Source organism: Odontomachus brunneus, unplaced genomic scaffold (assembly GCF_010583005.1).
Source record: "Odontomachus brunneus isolate Ranch 3 - 2012 unplaced genomic scaffold, Obru_v1 Obru_scaffold_141, whole genome shotgun sequence".
In the NCBI taxonomy this organism is placed as follows: Eukaryota; Metazoa; Arthropoda; class Insecta; order Hymenoptera; family Formicidae; genus Odontomachus; species Odontomachus brunneus.
This window is the reverse complement of record NW_022639591.1, coordinates 54,000-60,254: the sequence shown is the minus strand read 5'-3', so window position 1 is coordinate 60,254 and position 6,255 is coordinate 54,000.

Sequence of the window (6,255 nt, the reverse complement as noted above, 5' to 3'; positions counted from 1 at the left end):
GTGACTAAAGTTATCGTGCATTTTCATGAGAAAATATTTGATGATCAGCAGGAGAGAGAAAGAGAGAGAGAGAGAGAAAGAGAGAGAGAGAGAGAGAACATGTACTCGCGTATACAAGGAACATATATAATTATTCCAAAAGTTCATATGTTGAATTTCATTAACGCACAAAGCGGGCGCGCTTAATATTATAACGGAAAATTATGCAAAATGAATAATAGGCGAGCACAGAATATATTAACGTGCTTAATATTGTTGGAAGGTATTATTCGTAATGTCAGACATAGTGGTATTACATTCTTCACATTATTATAACTCGAACTTTTCAGTTCAGCCGACAACCACATCCCCCCGAAAGGTCGTGCGTAATTATGCGCAAATTTTTGGCATTTACATCCTGCACGGGAACATCGAGGAATAACGTCACAGTATCGCGTACGTCGACGCCACAGAGACAGGAGAAATAATAAATAACGAGATAAAACAAAACAAAGGAAGAAACGCGACGTGACATCTGACCAGCGGTTTGTGGATATTTATAACGGAGATAGCATTTATAGCAAAGCTCACGGCATTCTATTATTTTTATTTTATTGTTTGTGGTGACGCATCTGTAAATGTACTTAAAATAATTTTTAATAAAAGATCTGACTATGGCTGTGGTCCGATTTACGCTTACAGTACGTTTATAGCACTATAAGCGTCATTTTATCTTCATTGTTTATTACATGCCAAATAAAGATAGAATGAAGCTTCTAACACTGTAATGCATTGTTTCTACAATGACAGTAGGAGTAGTAGTAGTAGTAGACAGTAGGAGGAGTAAGAAATAAGTAGGAAGCAAATGGACTAATCACAATCGATTATTCTTAAATCGTGTAAATGGAATGAGTCAATTTGCTCACTGCTTACTTCTTACTACTATTCCTACTGCCACTGTAGACGACGCATAATATTCAATCTACAATAGATGTAGTAAGAAATTGATCAATCACAATTGATTATTGTTCTATAAGTCGACTGTGATTAGTCAATTTCTTATGGCTTAAAGCTTACTACATCTAATAGAAAAACTTAACTCTTTCAGACGATCCGATTTATTTATCATAATATAAAAAAATACACATTGGTTATTAGTAGTGAGGATTTAATTAAAACAGAAATATAAAAAATCAATATTTATCGAATTTTCCGAGTTTTCCAGCATGGGCATAATTATGCACATTGAGTCTCAAGTGTACATATTTAATAAAATCAGCGTTCACATTTTTACAGAAACACAATACTTAATTATATTATTAAGTAATTATAAAGATATCTTACTTTTAAAAATGCAATAAAACTAACTCAAATAGAAATTTAAAAAGTGCTTACCCGTTGCCATCTTCGCTCACGTTATGAATATAAGTTAACACTAATATGAATTTCCGATAGCTTTTCATCACAGATGGCACCACTTTTTTTATTTAAAACCGATAAGAATTAGTTACCGAGTCCACCTAGAGATCGCAGAGCAATACTTTACAAAAAATAATAATTTTACAAGGCTTCAAAGTTGTTGTGCAAAATTGTACACATGGGATCTGAATGGGTTAAGCAGTAAGACGTAAGCAGCAAGGAAATTGACCAATCACAATCGACTATTCTCTTTACGGTCGAAAAATAATTAACGGCGATTGGTTAATTTGTTTAATATACTTTCATTATTTTACATAAATTTAAAGATTATTTATGTAATAAAAAAAAATACAAATATATATAATTTTAGATAATTAAGTGTTCCGTAAATAACTTCTAACTTTTTTTTAACTTTCTAACTTTTAACTGAGTTAGTATTTTATTTGAGTAACTTTTAACGTAAACTCAATTATTTTATAGCGAACTAACTTTTAAATTAACTCAGTTAAAAACCAAAAGTAACTTACCCAATCCTGTCTATACTTAAGTCTGCGTTGAAAAATATTGGGAAATTGTGAAAGTTATAACCTATTATCCGAAGTGAGTGTACAAGTAAAAATCAAAGTATCCTCGGATCTTTTAAAATTTCGTACAGTAAATGTGATAATGATACTTATCAAACATAATGTTTAATAAGTATTTAATAAAGTGTTTAAAGTGTTTAATAATATTTGGGGTAACAGTTCACTTCAGAGGAGGCACTTCCGATGACTTTGATCTTGACATATATTATAGAGGTCATCCTCCTGAGTAACCTTCAAAAGGTTTTAACTGTCGCTCGTTGTTTATTAAAAAGTTATTGAAAAAAAAATTCTATGAACGGAACGTAATTTTGGTATACAATATATATTGAAATATGATAAACAGTACACGTGTATGGGCGGGGGAGGGGTTCCGTCCCTTCCCCCGCACCTCCTCCCCAAAAAACTGACCCTAATCTAACCCATCATTAAAACATTTTTTTTATAAATGGAACGTAATTTTTGCACACAATATATATGGAAATATGGTACACAGTACCAGCATGTATATGCGTGAGAAAAGGGCTCCGCTTGTAAACAAGACTTCGGGAAAATTGTTGAATGGTGATTTAAAGAGCCATGCAGGGAAGATCTCGAACAACTTACAGGATATTGCAATCAGAATCTCGAGATATATGTTGAAGGATGCTTCAATATCTCTGCCGAAACGTAGGAAAGATCTTGAAATCTCAAGAAGCTAGAATACTAGAAGCAGGTTCTCAGAAATGGTATTGAACGACGCTTCGATGACTTGGCCATAACATATGGAAGATCTCGGACGACACTCAAGAAGCTCTTCTACGACGCACAGGAGTTTTTCATCTGGCAAAATCCAAGGAGAGATGATCGTTGTTGTCACAACTATCGTCTATGCTAAGGAAACTAAATAAATTCATTGCTGGGAATTTAAAACATACTTTAGATGAGGCAGATATGCCCGATCTGTTGAAGTTCTCTTATTTTCTTTTTATAAGAAACTTCTAAAAATTAAGTGACACCAAGGAGTTCAAAATTAGATTCGAGCTAAATTCAAAGGGTCAAAGACAACTCGATAGAATCACGCGGGTTTGACATGATTACAATGATCAGTGAGCGCTGAACTCGAAGAATCATGTGACTCGCCAAATTCTTAAAGGTTCATCATGGTCATAAAGATCGATGCAAGCAAAGGTCGAAGAGTCAAAGACTCAATAAAACCACACGAGTTCGCTATAAATACTGAAAATAAATATTATAATAAAAGGACACAATGTATTCGTTAATTTCACATTTTGTTATTATTTTCATCAAACAAAAGTTTTTCAAAAGTATCGTCTGATAAACGATTTCTGCGTGATACATATATTTGTTAGCCTGTACTAAAAAGTACTAGTGCTATACTGTATTAGTGCTGATGAAAACAATGACGTATTGTACTTAAAAAAATTTGTTTCACATTCGGAAATGCGCAAAAAAATTTAAGTTCTTCGACTTTAACTCTAAATACGAAAGTGCCTCAATATTGCTGCTGATAATTAATTGGCTGTGTAACATCTTTTCTTCATTATATCGTAAAAGAAAACTTCTTCGTCGCTGTTACTAGAAGACTGTTCAAATATAGTTACACTTTTAATATATAAATTATCTATTTCTTTTAAGAAAAGATCTTTACATAATTTTACGTAATGTTCTGGCACCCAATTTAACTTAAACGATAAACATATAGCAGATACAATAAAAATTTTACTATCAGCGCGTTCAAAATAATAAATATGTTTAACTCGTTTTTCTAAACTAGATATTATTGTAGATGTTAATAGACTAGAACATGTTAAGTGAGTAAATTTTTTTATTTTATCTCGTAATATAATAATAGTAGGTACCAAACCTAAAAATTCATTTTTTCTCCTTGTAAAGTGACAAAACTTGTCGCTAAAGGAGACATAATCATAGTAAATTCTTCTAAAAATTCAATTTTATCTTAGTTTCTGAAGCTTAAGTTTTTCGAAAATTATATTAAGTTTATTCTTATAAGAAAGAATTTTCTTAATAGTATCATACTGAGAATTCCATCTGGTAACAATAGGTATGGGAAATTTACCTGCATTCTTTAAAACAAATGTCAGATGCTACCGTGATGCGACGATGTTTTGCATCAATCCCAGCGTGATTATATTCCAAGTAGTAAGGTGACGTCTAAAGATGTCATTAAGGGGATGCTGTACGCGATTGCGAACTTCGAAAGCGTCGGCAATGTAATACGCATCGGTTTAGGACAGACGCTAGATGGCAGTGTATGTTCGACGCGGCCCGGTCACTGATAGAATTTTGATTGTAGGCACGCAGCGCAGAGTTGCCAGATCTAAGATGCAGCGTTGCCAGATCTAAGATATAGCGTTCTTCTCTCTGCGTTTACGTAGGCAGAGACGCTTTGTCTATTTGTGTGATGACCCTCGTTACATGGATTCTAACACTGAACTCTGTATGAACCATGTATGAAAAAGAATAACGTAAATCGATGGCCACGTATATGTGTGCCTAACGTTTTAGTTCATTGATATAAGAATAGACCGAGTATATGACTCGAGATCTGAAGACGTAAAATAGAGTTCAGCACATGTGACATATTTCGGCCGATTTTCGATTCAGATTATAATAAAAAGCGGTAGTAACAGTAACGCATTTACGCAGTTACATTCTTTACATAACAATAATGAATAATTTCATAACTTTTAGATAAAATTTTTCGTTTCTTTGCACATATAGAATACATATATATAGAATAGTATAGAATAGCCAAAAAGAAATCTTAAAAAAGTCTTCACAATTTTGTAAAAAAATTATAAAGATTCGTTACTTTTATGTAAGTATTACGGTAATGAGTTATTTTTTCAATGGATAACGAGTAATAGTAATAAATTACTTTGATCAATGAGTAACGAGAAACAGTAACGTATTACTCGTTACTCCAGCTCGCGCTATTCTTCCTTATCTCATCGTCCCGTGCGGAACCTACGATCTACTTGAGACTCATTGCGCGTGGGACGATGAGGTAAGGGGAAATAGGACGTGTCGGAGCAAATAAAAAACTGGCTGACATGTGCAATAAGTGCCGAACTGCGACATAAATAGAGACGGAGACTACATCTCCGTCTTTTTTTTATCATGCGATTTAGAAAGAGAAAGAGATACTGTTTTCATCTTCTATCTCTTTTATGTAACTTTGTTTACCTATTTGTACCTCAGTTTTGTTGTTCAAATATTGGAAACGCTCGGTCTATTCTTGTTATGTCTATGCTATGCTCTAAGTGCAAAGTGCACACTGTTCTCAAATGTATCCGTTATCACTAGGTTGAAAAAGTAAAATCTGTAATATCATAAGTTTTTTTTTCACTTACGATTTGGTAACGTTACTTTTTAATTAAAAACGGTTGTAACACATTTACGCAGTTATATTTTTTTTATAACAATAACGAATAATTTCGTAAGTTTTGAATTACAAGAAACTTACCGTTTCTTTGCACATGTAGAATATATGTCTGTAGATGAAACAGACAGAAATTCTAAAAAATTCTTAATAATTTGTGAAAAAATTATGAAATTATACAGATTTGTTAATTTTAAGTAACCATTACGGTGACGAGTTATGCTTTGAATGGGTAACGAGTGAGGGTAACGCATTACTTTTTACAAGTAACTTTTTCAATCCTACTTATCACATGTACTCCTGTTAATATGGGGCCGCATCTTTATTCTGCCATCATTGACCAGATGTATATGTTCCATTGGTGCAATATATTTTGCATCTGTTGTTAATAATCTTATAAGTATTTCATGTCAGAGCGTGTTCCTTGACACAACTTATTACAAAATTAAACTTGTAATTATTGCAAAAATGAGTTGACATGACACTAGATGCTTCTGTCAGTAGATATTATTAAAAGTAAACATTTTAAGTAAAGATTTTATGTATGATTTATTGTTGTTGCTTTTAATCTTATTAAATGTTGTATATATGTGAGAGCAAATTTTTCTGATATTACTTATTATAAAAACCATATCATATTAAGATGCATGTGGTCTTTAATATAATGACATGCAAACCATAGCATACACCAAGTGTATCTGCTTTGAATATTCATATACATAATGCATATGTCTAACCGAACTTCTCTAACATTATTTATTCACAAAAAATCACATAGCACCATGCAAGATTTCTGTAGCATAAATCAATATGAGTAATACGTTGCTCACATATGCTATAGTACATTCTCTGCTTTTTATATTATTATAT